This window comes from Python bivittatus, unplaced genomic scaffold (genome assembly GCF_059951505.1).
Source record: "Python bivittatus isolate LINGU-HERP-01145 unplaced genomic scaffold, Pbiv_v1 ctg000080_np1212, whole genome shotgun sequence".
NCBI classification, from domain to species: Eukaryota; Metazoa; Chordata; class Lepidosauria; order Squamata; family Pythonidae; genus Python; species Python bivittatus.
The window spans coordinates 3347174-3365674 of NW_028277035.1; positions in this window are offsets into that span (position 1 = coordinate 3347174).

Genomic DNA, 18501 nt, shown 5'->3' on the forward strand with positions numbered 1-18501 from the left:
ACAAAAAGTACAGTGACTTTTTATCTTGTATTTTATTGAATGGATATGGTGAAGCTTTTTCAAGCTAATTTCTAGTCGCTATTTTAAAGACATACTCACACCTGTTCTAAAGCATCTTTTAAAGTAAGGATCCTACTAGGAATGTGGGTGAGTACATGTGCTGCATCTGCAAATGCCTCCTTAAAGAAAAGTATCTTTTTCCAAGGTTTGCAATAATAGTTGTGTGATCCCAAGAAAATATGTGATTAAGTTAAGGAGACACTGATAGCATGCTCATGCCTGCTCCAAAATACCTTGTTGCATGTTCATTTGTTCATGCTTATCTTCCTAGAGCTACCAATTAAGTAGCCTAAAATCTTAAATACTATTGAATTAAAATTTAAGTATTTTACAACTCTAGTTTTTAGTCATTGGTAATTTGGTTAATAGTTTTAGTAACTCAGTTAGTTCTCTGATTTTTTTAGTATCATTGTTTTTTTTATTATATTTTGTTTTAAGTGTCAGTTGTGCTCACACCAACCATAATGAAGTATCAGTATTAAAACAATAACTATTCTGGCCTGTATACAGTAAGATATAATACTGTATACGGGCCAGAATAGTTATTGTTTTAATATTGATACTTCAAGGTGATGTGACTCTCAGTTCAGACTGGATTTATTCAGGCCAATCAAGATTCCAAGAACACTAGACTTTTAATAGATGTCTAGTTATTATAATTTCTTTGGGTACTAAGAAAGCTTTTGAAAATTGGAAACTTCTTGGAAATTTTTGAGGCATTGGACTGACATGGTTTCTACACTGGATTGATATGGCTTATTCAGCTCTTAAATCACATGCTTATTAATGGCACATCTTCATCCCAGTTAAATGCATATCAAAGTAATTTATTATTACTTTGGATAAACCCAGTTCTGAGGAAATTATTTTTTTTAACTTCTGTACAGTCTAAAACAAACAGTGAAGAAGTGTTCCTTTATAGTTTGTTCAACACAAGCATTGGTTATTTGGTCAATTTGGTTCTGATAACCACTGCTGCTATTAGCCCTGCAAGGTATCCCAGACAAGAAGCACAACCAGGAGTACTAGCTGTTATTGCAAGGTTACATTAACAGAATCTTGCAAGACTGAAAGTATTTCTCCCCTCCTTTCCTTTTTCTCTCTGGAAAACTAGGGAGGGACCTTTCTGATACATTTCCCATGCCCTCCCTCCCTCTGTGGGCTGAGATATCTTTTATACGCCGGTTGTCCAGTCTGTGGCTCTCCCTCCTATCTCCGAAAGTTATTCCCACATACCACAGAAGTTCCAAACTGGTTAGACCTTTGGTTAGAAATCCATTGTAGCTCCTAAGCCAGTAACCCATTTTAACAGGGTTGATGAAATTAACATCAGCTACTACAGTACTTCTGGAATAATAAGCTTGAATGTCTGGTTCTGATAAACCACTGGAAAGGTGTTCTAAAAAATCAGTTTCATTTGATCTTAAAATAAGATTAGTACAAATATTCATACAAAGTTTAATAATGCAATCACTTTGATGTTGGAAATGCAATTCAGGAATTATGTAAAACATTATGGTCTGAGTTTATCCTGTTACAGGTATTACTATATTTTGGAGAAGCAAACAACTGGATTGTATATGTCCTTCTTGGTTATATCCTAGTACCTGGAATTTGTTAATACATTTATAACTATGGACTTTTTCAAGCCTGTGGATTAACCAAAAGAATGATTATATATCATTAGGAGAAACACACATCAGATTTATAGCAATGGATTATTGATTTGTCACCATTTGTTTTCTTTTAACAAAGGGACAACAAAGATTTCTGAGCAACTTGGTCAAAGTTACAGACTGGTTTGTTTATATACTCTAATTTTACAGGCTTGTTTCATTTTTATATTATTTTTATTGTTTCCAACATTATATTACATTGGTAATATTGCTGTACTGTATGTGAGTGTGTGCATTTAAACAAAAAATGCTACATATTTAAACTCTGATATATACCAAATCAAATTGGGTAGTTCCCCTCCCTCTGGCTAATTAACAGCCTTATAACCTAAATAAGAAAATAATTTATCTGGATCTGATTGTTACCACAAATACATTACTCTCAAGGGTAAAAAAAATCTGTTCCCAGGTACTTCTATTTATGTTATTTTATTGTTGCTCTGTGTTTAGGAATAGTGTTGCTGTTTACACTGGGACTATTTTGTTAGATAGGTAGTAGACACACACTGACACGCTAACACATATTTTGCTTTAACAGGGTAACAGATTCGTTTTTCTCTGATCCCACGCTGTGTACCTTATGCTTTTGTTAACACTCTTAAGTGAAGCTCCTATTTAATGAAGATATTTCTTTTAATAGAAATATCATTCAGCTTTGCTTTGCAACTGATCTTATCACATTTTTTTTACCAAATAAATACTATCCTATTCAATGGGACTCATTCCCAAAGAGAGCGTGAATAACACTACAGGCTTAAAGTGATCACTGGATACAGACCACATTAAAACAGATAAAATCAGCAAAGTAATTGGCATGTTCAAAGAAAAGTATTCAATGTAGAATTTTAAAAAGACGTACTTTTTCCCTGATCCTTTTCTAAAAATGGAGTATTGTCTTTTTAGAAAACATTCTTTATTATTAGATCATCCTCACTCCCACTCCAAAGTAGAAATAGGAAAAGACAGACTTTTGTCATTCTTTGAGTGATCTGCTTCTAACACCCTCAAAGTTCTTATGCTCTTGTTTAATTTTCCTACTGTTAGGCACTAGCCTTTGTTTATTCGTTTACCCAAGTTTAGAGAACCAAATTAACTTGAGACGAGGCATTTTATCTAACAAATGTTTTATTGGGCCAAGAAACATCTGGATGGGTCATTCAACATCGTGGCAAAGTGTTGAAAAGAACCACACCTTGCAAAGCAAACAACAAAGATTTTATAGACAATGTAATCAAATTGTACATCCCCTCATTCCCATATAAAGAAATGCAGGGATGGTCTAAGGGGGGGAAAAGGTGGATCCCAGAAGAAGAAAGTGAGCTCAACTCTCTTCACCTGTTACCAAGGGAATAGCACATGTTAGCACGCCCTTATCTCTTGTAGAATTCAGGGCCTCTCTCTTTGCAACTTTTACCAAGCTAATTGTTTATTCATTCAAAGACAATCAGGCATTCAACAAAGAGATAAGGTGGGGGAAAGAAACGCTGTGCTCTTTACAAAGCAAGTTAATCCTTTATAAATAAGATAGAGTGCACTGTTACATGCATGTTAAATATATATACAAAATATAAAATCATATATTAAAATAATGCCCTTCACTACAATCTCAGTTCTCATTCTCAGGCTGCTTTTAAGTGTCTTTCAGTGGTCTGATTAGCATATCATGCTATGCAAAAACCAAACCATGTTGCCCCCACCCTTTGGAATATCTTCCCCCAAGAGGTGCAGCGGGCCCCTACCCTCCCGGCATTCCAAAAAGGGGTAAAGACCTGGCTCTGCCAGTGGGTATGGGTGACATGAGTTCTAACTCTCCTTGGGGGTGGTTAGCACCCTGATGATGCTCCCCAAGTTATTTGTCAACTTCCCATCTTTCTGGAAGTTATTTATTATTAGGATTGTTTTTACATTGTATTTTAATGAATTTTATCATTGTTGTAAACTGCCCAGAGTCGTTCACAAGATGGGCAGTGACAAATCTGAAAAATAAATAAATAAATAAATATAAATAAATAAATATAGATAAATAAATAAATAAATATAGATAAATAAAAAAATATCCAGATCCATCTTTCTAAAGGACTAAAGTTACAAACCTTTATGCTTTTCCTTGGGAGGAAATCTCATTCAATAAGCCTTCCTTGAGGAGATTATTGGAGAGCTATGGCACTATAAGGCGTTGATTAAAATGGTGGCTCTGAATCTCCCAGAATGCCCAAAGAGTGATGCTGCCTTAGGGGCCCTGTGGGAAATTGAAATGGCAACAAGATGTAACCACCTATAGAACTAGAGTGGTCCCTTTTAAAGATGCCATGCCTGACTCTCAATAGGCTTCACTTTAGATATGAGTATGAGTGTGCCAACAGACCACCAGTATTTTAAACATGCAGTGTGTGCATTGGACTCTTGAGATTATTGGGAAAGTATATCTTCAGCAACCTCCTTAAACAGATATTCCTTACAAGGGTTGGGATTGTATCGCCCAGAATTCCTAGGTAGCATGGCAGGCAATTGCAACCTTGGGGCCTTCTCCCCACAACATACATAACTGGGTCATTAGGGGGAAAGGATTATTGTGCTATCAGCACTTCAGAAAGGAATTAACCCAGTCAACAACCCAGTATGTTAGACTTACCCCATAACAGAGGCAGTGATACATAGGTTTAAACACCACTCGCAGTGAGCCATGTGATGGAATTTTTCACCATGGAATTAATTCATCTCTACCTATCCAAGATTGAGATGAAGTCCTAGAGAGGTCCAGTAAAAAAGGGAGGCTATCTAGGCATTCCATCTCTATGGCTATTTCTGCTCATGACCAAGAGCTTGGTAATGGAAGCTGAGCAAGCAACGATAGCCTCCTTAGGGATAGCTGGGTAGCCTGTAAGAATGGCGGCAGCAACAGAGATCTACATTATGTAATCATGGGCCTTGATGCATGATGGTGGGTGTATTAACTGTGAGGGGGTTCACCCTGTTATGGGAATACAGCCAGGGATTTGTAGTCCCATTACATCTAGAACATGCCAAGTTGGGATAGGTTGATGTATAGGATTGTTGTCCATGCACTAGACACAGAATGTTTTGTCCTTACTGCTTTGAAAAAAAGGGGGGAGCATTCAAACATTTGAAACATTTCAAGTTATTTATCAACTGTTGCTTCCTCTCTCTCCTCTCTCTCTCTTGAATGCTCAGTAAGCAACAGCTGCTGGAAAAAAGCACCAAGAATTGTATGTTAGGAGCATTTAGCAATTTTCTGTTTGCTGCTGCCTATGTGCCAAGTTAGGAACAGATGTCCAGAGCTGGCTTAAAATACTTAAAATCAGTGGTAGTTTAGACACTGACTACAGAACAATTTAATTATCTTAGCTGTATTAGCTTAATGTTGACATTTCTGACACACTAGCATGAAGAAACAAATCAAGCAGATGTATTTTAGTATCCCAGCATCTAATGATATAGGATGAGTAGTTAAGCTTTTAAGTTATACAGAATTCTTCATGAAATAGATAAATTCTTTTTTCCTCCTTATCTCATACATTCTATGCAGTACAAAAGCTTGCATCCTTACCTTGACTAGACTGAAGGAACACAGAGGACATACGGGAGAGACAGAAAGAGTGTGCAATTAACCTTAGTAAGTTCACTTTTATTAACCTGAAATGGCAGCTGTCATCGGTCTGTAGGGATAGTTAACTGGAAACTATCTCAAGATGATAAACCCAAATTCAGTTTGTTTGGTATGGGCTTAGTGAGTTCTGTTGAGCCAGCCAATGTGGTTTATTCAACAAAGCCATCATTAAAAATCCTGGCATAACGCTCTGTATGGACCGAACTATGTCTGACAACACTGAAAATCAATGAGCAGAGGCTTGCCTCTCTACACAGGTTTGGCATCTTAATTCTCCTTATAAATCTTTGTTCTCTTCTGTCTCTCAGGCTCTCCCTTGCTTCCTTCCTCTCTCTCACCACCGTTTATGCTTCACATTCCAAATTCTGCATATCGCAAAGAGCATAATTGGAATAAATTATGTAAATGGAACCACATTTTACATAGTCCACTGACATATAGTTCAATAAAGACACCTCACTGTATCATCGGATAATATGGTTACTTGATAAAAATCCTAGCTATATACAAACACGGTGAATCAAGGGAGAAACAACACCAGCCTCCTTGGTCAGAGTCCATTTAAAGATCATGAAACAGGCTGTTGAAATCTAGAGAAGGCAATAATTCTCTGTTATGCCTGCAAATCCCCATAAAGCATAGACCATTATGTACAGTGCTCATGTTTTACAGGGCACTTGCTCCAGAAGCAGCAGAGTATTTTATGGTGCCATACTGCAGTGGAATGGCGTAGCGTGATTAAAAAGTGGCAAAAAAAAAATAAAAATCAGAGCTTAGCAGTATTTTTTAAATGCAAAATGGAGAGCTTGGTTCTTGTCATTTTCTTTGATCAAGCACAGCAGTAGTGCAGTACAATCTTCACAGTCCACCATTCCAGTTCAAAATCAGTGCACAATGGGGACTTTTGCAGATTAAATTATCAAAATTTGAAAGAAGTAAAGATAATGGCAGCCAATGCAATCACAACATTAATCAGGGGCAGCTGGTGCCTCCCAATCCTGAAAATGCTACAAACCCCACCAACTTTGCTGAGTCCCTCCTCCCATCTCTTTTTACCCAGAGGTCTTCTAACCTGCACCATCCTGGAACACCATCCTGGTGCTGCCAAGGACAGGGTGATTGCCTTTAAACTTTCTAGAAGGGTTTGGCTGGATATTTTTGCAAACACAGCACTCCTGGGCTAGGTCAAAACAAATGATAGAATATCACAAGGATGTCTCAAACATCATATTATTCCATAGCTTCCTTAGACATCTTAGCTGTTTTTACAAAGCAGACTAAGTCAAAACCAAATAAACTAATGATGTCCGAAGCCTAATCAGCAACAGCCATGGGGTGAGGGAGTGTCAAAACAGGCAAGATGCACATACAGAAGAGCCAGGACTTCAGCTGTGATACTGCGGCCATCGTGTTGCATGTTTTGACCCCTTCGCAGAGCTGCTGAGTCTAATCCTTGAGTGATCTCACTGCTTTTTCTTTAAATGTCCCAAAATATTTTTGCAGTGAAAAATATGACCCAGCCCCACACTTCCCATGCTTTATTACAATTAGGCCTAACTAGCTCTAGTTTAACTGAATTACATAAAGTAGTTGTTACAGAAGTTAAACACAGGAGAAGAAATCTGCATTTGCTTTTGAATGCTGGCCTGTATAAAAGACATTATTGGATGATGATGATGATCATCATCAAACCATACCCAGTTTTCTGGAAAGGACTTCAGACCTGGCTCTGTCAGCTTGCATGGGGTGATAAGAGTTTTAATCAATCCCGGGGATGGCTGGCGCCCTGATGTTATTCCCTGAGTGATTCACCAATCCCATCATTCCTGGATTTTATTTAGTATTTTTAAGACTGTTTTTATATTGTATTTTAATTGATTTTATCTCCTCTGTAAACTGTCCAGAGTCACTTTTTAACAAGATGGGTGGTGACAAATTTGATATATAAATATATAAATATAAATATGGCAACTATCAGACTTCAGGGCAGTCTTTAAATCTTCCAGACACTCAGCCCCACCTTCAGGAACTAGATAACAGGTAAACTATCACTGGATAAGTTGCTTTATCCCAGATAATAAACTAGTCGTATATACATTTAAGTTCTGTCAGATGCAGAACAGAGAAATCAAACCACCCGCCTGTCTGTCTTGTCTAACAATCTCAAGGTCTAAATCTTTCCTTTTGAGCCATTCTTTTCCCAGCCTTGAGATAGGAATGCACCTGCTCCAGGTTTCCACAGTGGCTCTGTCACATCTGCGGAGTGCTGGTGCCCACCTTGTCAGCTTCAGCCCTTTCAGCAATTTCCACTTTGCAAAAAACAGAGTGGTGAGGTCCCTGGGCAATATCTATAGGGACAAATAGGAAGCAAGTTGTACGCCAGTCTTGCACGGAGCAATGCAATGCCATTCAAGACCAAAGATGAAAAATCTCCAGATTCAGGAGGCCCAAATAAGTCAGTCAGTCACTTTTTGCAGGATTGAACCTGAGTCTCTTCCTCTCCAATCCAAGCCCGCACAGCCTCCAGGCCCTGGGTCAGGACTTCAACAGCATTACCTGAATGACTCAGGGTTGAGATATATAATTTGCACACTGATACCAGACCCTGAACTGATGATGATCTCACCCAGCGGTTTCATGTAAATGTTAAATAGGAGAAAAGAGTCTGTCAAGACCTAGGCATTCCACAGTGAGAGGCCGCAGGTGGGACCTATCCCCCACTATCAGCATCAACTTGAACCAGTCACAGAGGAAGGAGGAGAAGTGCCAAGATACGGTGCCTTCCACTCCCAAACCTGTAGCTGGTCTAGAAGGATACCCTGGTTGACAGTATCAAAAGCCACTGAGAGATCAAGAAGCACAAGGATGAACCCACCTCCCCCATCCCAGCTCTGCTAAAGGTCATCCACAAGTGTGACCACTGCTATCTCCATACTAAACCCCAGCCCGAAACCCAACTGAAACAGATCCAGATAATTTGCTTCCTCCATAAGATCCTCTGCAACTGTTGTTCAACCATCTTCTCAACAACCTCCCTGAAAAGGGAAAGTTGGGAGACTGGAAATAATTGTCCAGAATTGTCGGGTCCAATGATGGTTTCTTGAGAAGGGGGTGCACTACTTGCTCCTGCAAGGCAGAAGGAACCACCCCCTCCTTCAAGGAGGTTGACACCACTACCTGGACCCATCTACAAATCACCTCCCAAGCAGCCTTAACAACCCAGGAAGGACTGAGTCTACTAAAAAAAGTGGTCAGACTCACTGACTGGAGAACCTTGTCCACATCACTGAAAGTCACAGATTCAAACTCTGCCCAGGTAACCCACACGACTATGCCCTGGGCACCTCAACTGGACCTGCCCAGTCAGAGTCCAACTCTGAGTGGATACTTTTAAATAGGAATATTTCTGAGCAGAATATAGTTACAGTCTTATGCACATATACTGGAAGGTACAGTCTACAAAATCTTTGAGACTTTCTTATGAAAAGTGTGGTTAGGATTATGTTATGCATAGGTGTCATTGATATACACTGTATGTTTATCTTTTATTTTCATCATGTATATATTGCATTAATGTATGAAATGGCCTTTAATTGCCATTAGTATTGTATTAGAGAGCCAGTTTGATATAGTGGTTAAAATACCAGGTTAGAAACTGGGAGACAGTGAGTGTCTTCACAATGTCTGGGAAGTCCTGTAATCCAGTACAGTATAATGGTTAAGACATTAGTATGCCAAAAGGGAGATCTCATTGGCTGTAGAATCACTGGGTAATTTTGGGCCAGTCACTTTATTTTAGCTCAGCCTAATTCACATGAAGAGCCAGTTGGTGCAGTGGTTAAGGCACCAGGCTAGAAACCAGGAGATGGTGAGTTCTAGTCTCGCCTTAGGCACAAAGCCAGCTGGGTGACCTTGGGCCAGTCACTCTCTCTCAGCCCTAGGAAGGAGGCAATGGCAAACCACTTCCAAAAAACCTTGCCAAGAAAACTGCAGGGACTTGTCCAGGTAGTCACCAGGAGTCAAGACTGACTCAAAGGCACCAAAAAAAAAAAAGTATTATAACTAAAGAATAGCATAAAATTACATTCTAATTACTACATTTCCCAAATATGTATTTTGTGAAAGCAAAAGCTATGGAATAGATGAGGGGCTGGATTAGGAAACCCAGGTTCTAATTCACCCTCAGCCATGGAAGCTCATTTGGGTGACTTTGAGCTAGTCATTCTCTCTCAGCCCAACCTACCTCACAGGGTTGTTGTGAGAAACAATAGGAGGAGGGAGTTCTGTGTATGCAGTCTTGAACTCATCGAGGTAAAGCAAGATATAATTCCAGCAAACAAGCAAATAAATGATCTGTTCATAATTCGCTAAATTGTAATTTCTTAATGTGCCTTGCACAGATTTTGTCATTTGTATTAAAATCTAGGTGGTGGTTAGCACTGATAATACCAATTCTTGGCCAGAATGACTGGCCAACAAGTAAATGAAGTAAATCCCCTAATTTTCAGAGTTTGTTCATGGTTTAGAATCAAATGTGGATCAAATTCAAACTTTCTATGTATAGGTATTGCCAGAAGGTGGAGCCAGCAGCAGGGATAGTAAATTCAGATTTATCAGCTGAAGGAGATTGCTATGGTGAAAGCACAGGATAGGATTGTAAATTATTCCCATTATACAAAGCAATAGATGTTGCCTAGCACATATTTTTCAACCGGACTGAAGGCTGACAGGGGCAAGGAAGCGAGGATGCATAAAAGAAAGTGAGGTAGATCGTCCCACAGCTTAGCTTTTCCCCATCCAAACTCTCAAAGCCAAGGCTGAATCTGAAATTGGATTTTCCACTACTTTTCCCCAAGAGGGCCTTTTCAATTGCTCTGCCTCCACACAGGGACAAATGTATTTATTTATTTATTTAGTGGACTTATATGGCCGCCTATCTCATATAATGATTCTAGGCAACTCACAACAATCCATAAAAAACATATTTAAAAACAAAAGTTTTTAATGTTGTCTGCTGGATTTTTTATGCTATGTAACTGATCTAAATGCAGGAATATTGTCAAAAAACAAAACCTCCATGCTATGGCTGGATTCACACACTGCAGTAAAGCATAGTTAATTATGGTTTCATGAATAACTACATTTGGATTAATTCACTTAGATACAACCAAACCAACCATATTTTGGAACAAATAGAAAAAAATAGAAGTAATTTGTATAGTTACATTGTTGTGACTACCGAAGCTACTTGGCAGCTGGGCAGGGAAGGGATAATGATTTGCAAAAATAACTATATTGATGTAAATGAATTAGGAGAAAATATTTTTTACAAGGAAGGAAGGAAGGAAGGATAGATCCCATATACGACGGACACATTGATGTAGGTTTCTCTGGGCAACAATATGGAACTATTGCCACCTTTTAACCCTCTTCTAGCCTACAGCCATGGGATTTCCTTTTGGTCTCCTATCCATGCACTAGGTACGATCCTGCTTAGATTTTCAAAAGTAGGAAAAGTTGGCTATGCACTGGTACCTGCTGTAGATCACAGCGAAGCCCTGAATTAACTTCAATTAATGCAAGACAGGCCTTATAAAAATGAACTAAAGGGAATTAGGACATCTGAAAAGTGCCCTGAGACTTGAGCTATGGGGGGCGGGGGGGAAGAGAGAAGGCAAGAACAGTGTGTGTTTCTTGATTTCTTCCCTGTTTTGTGTCCCAGGAATCATTCTTAAAACCACCCTTATCTCAAAGTGCAAGAGAGTGAGGGCATATCTCCCCACCAATTTCAATACCGCTGTCTATTTCTCTAAGAACCTAGCTAGAAGCTGCATTAGAAACTCTCCTCCTTAAGCCTCCCACCTACTTATCCTTTTCTCATTGTGTTAAAAGACATTCGGCAGTAGTCAAGCCAGGTGCCATTGAATGAGAGCAAAGACAAAAGCAGCAGCATGGGAAATTGGGTCACTTCTGCTTCTTGCTGATACAAAGGCAGCAAATCAATTGCTGTCTGTCCCCCCCACCCCCCCAAACCAAATGCAATCTAGCCACATAAATAGAGATAGGGTTGTTTGCCACTGTTTGCTCTGCCCACCTATTTTTATAAAGCTGTGATACACAACTCCTGCTTCTTTTGTGTCTTGGCTTTGCTGCCCTGCTTTCAAGATCGGGAAGCACAATGACACAAACTGGATTGCGGCATCTCCTGGAGAACATGGCGAAGTAGAACTGCGTTCGTGACACTGGGTTGAGAGTCTGTGTTCCCCATGAGATACAGAAACATTCAGAAGACCAATGGAACATTAACGTTGCTAGGAAGGTTGAAACTTTGAACATTGAATTTAGAACCTCCAGAAGTTATGCTCAGAGGCAGATGTCGTCTAGGAGTCACAGAATCCCCCCTTCTATCAGAAGCCACAAATGAATAAAGTTTTTGATTTCTCATGCTGAATAAAGCCACTGGTCTCCCATGAGGACTGTTTGTGGTACTTGGCAGGCCACAACAAATACCCAATGTTAGTCTACAATTTGCCCCGAAGGCCACATGTTTGCCTTAAATCTGGCTAAGGGGCAACAGTATGAATTTGAAATTGAAACACAAATGGTCTCTCTGATCACCTCCCTTCCATGGTGTCTGCCCGCCCCATCAGATCTAGCAGGGCGGGCATGCCCTGGACCCCCTCTATCAAGCAATCTCATCTTGTTTGACCCCGGAGTCGTGCCTTCTCAGTGGCAGCACTTGCCCTGTGGAACAGCAACCCCCCGGATATCCGGATGGTCCCAACCCTGTTAGCTTTTTGCAAAGCTCTGAAGACCTTGCTGTTTCCTCAGGCATTCAGGCCAGGGGGTTAGGTGAGCTCTGTTGTGGCTTTTCTACAACTGGGATGTATTGTTTACCTTGGGCGTCAAGGGTCACTGCTTGTAGCTGTTGTTCTAATCCTTGTAAGCTCCCCAGAGTCACTGTTGTGAGATGGGCAGCCATACAGATGATTTAAATAAATAAATACACAACATATGTTGGGAGCTGTATTTAAAATGCTTTTTCTCTGCTGCTATGGTATGTTTGTATCTGGAGGAAATAGATAAAATTGGCCTCTTGATTTTGAAACAAAATTGAATATTTTCATAAGGATTCTAGCTCACTGCTCACAAAATGTAGTTTGCTGAAAGTAAACTGTCTCTTGCCAGTAAGGATCTCCCTGGGGCAGAGGGTCAGTTGAATGAAGAACACGGATGAATTTTCAGAGGTGATAATTGACATGTGGCCCCAAGTTTCACAAAATCATTCTGCCCAGTATATCTGAAAAACAGTTTGTAATATAACAAGATTTTGGAAGGCATCACTATTATTTGGTTTGGAGTGGCTGGTTAATTTAATCAGAGTATGGAGTAAGAGAAAGATGAAGCCAACACTGTCATTAGAAACAGTGTTAACCCCTCAAAAGGAACAATATGCCAAATTGACCGCTTTGACAAAAATGGGGGGTCTGAATTATGCTCACACCAGCTACTGAAATAAGCAGTATGCCTGGACTTCAGGTAATAGCCATGACATTCACTATATGACTGAATGAGCAATGGTGAATAATAATTGTAATTAAATAAATCACAGTCAATGATAAATGCACTGTTCTGAAGAAGGTTACTTACCATGCTTTTGCTGGTCATCTTAGTGTTGTACAGCAATCAGAGTGCCAGACTAAGATTTGGAAATTCCAGGCTCAAATCTCTCCTTGTTCCCTGCATAATCCAATTCTCAGCCCAGCCTAACTCACAAGGATGCTGTGAAAATCAAGTGAGGGTGGGAGAGCAACAACAGACACCACCCTGAGTTCTCAGGCAAGATAAAAATGCAATAATAAAATACAATTTATCAAAATTGTTTTTGCTATGTGTATAATTACATTTTGGACACTTGCTTTTTTGCTGCTGCTCCTGCTGCTGCTGCTGCTATTCAGTTTTTAAACTTGTTACAGTGGAACACTTTCTCAGTAAAATGTTTAAGAGAAATAATGGGACAAACTGCCTTTTTGGAAAGTAGGGAGAAAGTCTCAAAATTAGAGCACTGGAGATGGGAAAGAAAAATAAGCACCTCTGAGGAATTTGATCTTTGTGAATTTCAGAATGCACATTTTCTGAGTTAATGTCCTGATTGAATAGTCTCCTGCAGTTCTTGGCCCAAGAAACTAAAATGTGTGTGTGTGTGTAAGGGAATAGGCATTTCAACAAAAAATACATCTAAAATGTGCATTTAAATGCAAATATTCATGCAGGTTTTAAAAATAGATAACTATTTTTGCTGACAAATAAGAAAATGGGTCGGAATGGAGCCCTTAAAGGTGAACATTGGCATTCAATCCCTCCAGAAGTGGGATGGACTAGAAACTGAAGTAATTTGGGTTCCTTCCCTGAAATATTTCCAGTGTTGACCTAGAAATCTTGCCTTTTCCATGGCTGCCCCTACCTCGTGGAACACCCTCCCCCCAGTGATCCAGCAGACCCCCCCCCCCGTTTCAGCTTTCTGAAAGCTGGGGTACAGTGAGATGGGAGCCCAGGTGGTTTGTTGGGGGTATCCCAGGAGGATGGCTGACACACCCGTTTATTTTTGTGAGCCACCTAGAGTTGTGCTCTAAGATGGGTGCCCACACAATTTTTTAAAATAAAGAAATAAAATGTATCCATCTACCTTGAAGGCATGCTGCTTAGAATCCACATGGATTGAGAATACAAGGAGTCATAATACCAAAGTCATAACATCCAAAGACAGATCTACTCTTTAAAAGTACCTCTGCATGTACCTCATGGGACCAGCATTGAAGTAGCACAATCTAAGTTTGTTGTAATCATTCTTGCAATGCAAGCTAAATAATGAGGTACTATGAGGTACTACTAATTTCCATCTACAACTTATACCTGCTTGGCAGGTGTAAAATGTCTCCTATATCCCTTGTTGGTAGTGAAGGCATATTATGATATACAGTACAGGCAGAGTTCTTAGAATTTAATGCTAGTGGAATCATTGATGAAACACTACTAGCATAATAAGAAAGAACTATTTTAAGAAGTGGCTTTCCAGCCTCTTTTAAAAAATCTGCAGAGATGGAGACCTCTTAATCTTCCATTGTTTGTAAGATCTATACAATCCAAAAGACCGGGAAGCTTTTCCATATATTTAAACAAATTCTAGGTAGCTGCAATTTGTACCTATTATTTTTGTCCTAATTTCTGAGACAATGGAAGATAGTTCCTGACCATCTTCCCTATGGCACTCTTTTATGTATCTGAACCCTACATGTCTCCCCTCAGTCTTCTTTTCTCCAGACTGAACATCTCAGGTTCCTTCAGCCTATACATATATGGCATGTCCTCAAGTCCCCATATTATCTTTGTCATCCTCTTCTCCCCATTCTAACCTATCAATATCCTACTGGAAATATATTGACCAAAACCTTATATAATACTTGAGGTGTGCTCTCACCATTGCAGAGTAGGGGAAATAAGGACTTCATGCTTCTTTGATACAACACTTTTTCTAATATAGCTCAGAATTACATTAACACTTCTAGCAGCTGTCTCATACTTGGCTTGTCAATGACCATAACCAAGTCCTTCTCCAATGTAGTGCTTCCAAGTCATGAATCTGCTGTTTTGTATGTTCTGCCCTACATTTTTCCTCTCTAAATGTAATATCTTACATTCTTCCCTGTTGAAAAGATAATCTTGTTCCTCTTAGCCCTTTCTTCTAACCTTTCCAGATTAGATTGCAATCTCATTCTGTCATCTTGGATGTTGGCCAGACCTGCAAATTTTGTATCATCTAAACAAGGAGTAAACCCCACACTCACTAGCACTGATGATGTTACCTAGTCAGGTGATGAAACATCTGCAATCAAACAGCCAAGCTCAGAGAGCACCAAGGACTCAACAATTCAGCCCTGTGCTTCCTATATTCTCTTCTATTGATATCATCTAAAAAACTGACAAGCAGCTCATCAATCCCATTATCCATGCCATTAATAAAAACGTTGAATAATATTGGGCTCAAGACCCGTGGGTTTCCCATTGGTTACTGTTCTCCACCTCAACATAGAGCCATCAGTGCTGACTCTTGAATGAGATTAGCCAGCCAGTTGTGGATACGCCTTACTGTAATGCCATCCAAATCACATTTTAACAGCTTGTCAATGACAATGTCATGCAGAACCGTGTCAAAGGCTTTCGTGAAACTGAGGTAGATTATATCCACAGCGTTTCCCTCTTGTCTGCTAGTTACCTTGTCAAAGAAAGAGACAAGATTTGTCTCCCATGACCCCTTTTTGACAAAACCATGTTGTCTCTTAGCAAATGCAGCATTGTCTCCAAGATGCTTACAAATGACCTCTTTTATTATCTACTCTATCATTCCAAGTATTGAAGTTAGGCTCACTGACAGCTAATTGCTGGGATCTTCTTTTTTCCTTTTCTTGAAGAAACATTTGCTCCAGCCCTCTGGCACCTTCCCAGTTCTCTAGACTCCTCAAAAATAATTGACAGAGTCCCAACAGCTCTTCTCCCAGTTCTTTCAGTATTGTTTGAGGCTGAGCTATCTTTAATTTTCTTTTCAAGACAACCCAGCTGGCTACACCACTTTTGCCTGCTCCTCCCATGATCCCTTCCTTATCATTTCTCTTGGTTTATTAAAATCAGCCTTTCAAAAATCCATGGATCGTGTTCGACTTCTGTTAAAACCAAGATTTGAGATAGTAGATCTCCTAGTCCCCTTCTTAACCTTTTGGAAGAGAAAATTATCACTAACACAAATCAAGAATTTATCTGACATCTTGTGTTTGGCAGAATTAGTCTTCCAACAGATGTCTGGGTAGTTGAAATGTCTGATCACAACCACTTCATGATTTTTGAGGATTGTTATCTAGTTTAATAAACTGATTTGGTGAATTATAGTAGCCTCATAGCAAGATATCACTTGGGTTGCCCCTTTATCTTACCTCAGATGTTTTCAACAGTCATGCTACCATCAGTTCAGTGGGTTTTTATACAGGTAAGCTCATTCCTGATATAAAACACTACACCACTCCCTCTCTTGTATTGCCTGCTCCTCTGAAATAATGTGTACCCCTCAAGCCCACTATTGCACTGCTGAGATTGATCGCACCATGTTTCAGTAAACCCCATTATATTATACTTGCCTTTACATCCATCTCATTTTGCTTGTTTCTCATACTTTGTTAGAGACATTTAAGATAATAGACTAGACTCTCTGTGTTCAGTTTCCCTTTTTTCTTTATCTCTGTATCTCCATTGTTACTTTGATAAACTAGTGCCGCTGTATTTAATCCAATATTTCCCAATTCATTACTTACCAATGGTCTTAACACTCATGCTCCTTTGTGTTCCAGTTCAAAGTCCTCCTGACCAAGTTAGCCAGCTGTTGTCCAAAGATTTACTTTCCCTCCTTGGTGAGATGAATTGCATCTGTGCAAAGCAGCCTCTTCCTTGAAGATTGTACCATTGTTGAAAAACTCAAACCTCTGTTGCATGCACTATCTTGACAGCAAGTTCACTTGAAAAGATTTCCTTTCTTTTGTCAGACTTTTATTTTCAATAGTAAATACTGATGAGAACATCACCTGGGCCCCAGGATTCTTCATCCTCTTCCTAAAGCCACGAAATCACTGCGGATATACTGGAGATCTTGCCATGCAGTACCATTTGTGCCTATGTAGATAAGAAGGAAAGGTCTGTGACTGGCAGATCCAATGTCTAATCTGTCTTTCTACCCACCTTGATTTTGAGCACCTGGGAGAAAACACACATGTGGAGATTAAATATCTTTTTGATCACAGATCTTCATTTTCTTTTTGATGATTGGTGATGGATCATTTCTATTAGCATCAGGTGGCAGAACTTCAACTATGGCTTGTTCGGTTGGTTTGTTTATTTGATTTTGTGGCTCATTCATGTTTATAGCTGTTTCAGAGGCTGGAACTGGTAGCCAATGACTAGGAGAATGGTTTATTTTGTGACCATTTCGCTTCTGATGGTAACATGTTCCCAACTGCCTTCATTTTCATCCTGCATAAGCTTCCCATTGCTCTCCTGCTTGAGGCAAGTGATGGCATCCACACTATTATTCAAGATGTATTCATTGACATATGAGGTGTAAGGTTGATGCTCTGGCCTCCAGTTCACCAAACTTTGCTTTCAGTATTTTCACCAGCTTGCACTTTACACAGATGAAGTTTGCTTTGTCTTCTGGGAGAAGGGCAGACATGACATATCTATTGAAGATAATGGCCAGAACCCCATCTATGGCCACAATGTCCTTTATGTGATAGAGGAATGGAAAAAAAAAAAAGCAAACAGACTTTCTATGTTTTGGGGGCACTGGTTTGAGCTGGTCAAATGAAGTCCAACTCCTCTGCTGCTTGTGGTGACCACATCTCTCTTCCCCAAATGTACCATGATACCCAGCATTTCCTTACCCATTCGCCATCCTTTCAGTCCCCCCATTCATCAGCTGCAATGGAGAGTAGAAGGGAGGTACAGCCAGCGTACCGTGAGCAGTTCAGAAGGTTTGGCCTGAAACAACCCAGGCTGTGTTGAGCTAAAAGTAACTACTTCTTGGTTAGTTGTCAGAGTGAATTAACTGGGTTAGGATGTTCACAAAATAGATAATCCCTCCATCTTTGACTCAGTTAAGTGTGTGGCATGAACAAGGTCATATGCAATTATTAGACCTATCTTTTTTCATCACTGGTGCCAAGAGATGCTCATAATCTTCTCCTGGGAAAAATTTGATCTCTATATGCCTGCCATTCAAATACTAGGACTTGGGAGGCCACTGATAGCTTGCTGTTTATTCCTGGAGGCACCCTTCTCTCCTGTGTTGGGAAGGATGTTTGTGTATTGGGTAATGTAGTCACTGCATACTGATCTGTGCCTTCCATGCATGGCTAACACAGGAACATTGTAAATGAATGACAGCGAAGATTGGTAGATGGCAACAGAATTTCCATGAATACTGTGGGAACAGGTCAGTATTGCTTCAACAGTTTTTGCTTCTATACCTACTATTGCATAGTTGCACTTACTTGAGTTAAGACTACAACTAAATTAGGGAGCGGCAGGACTTTTTTT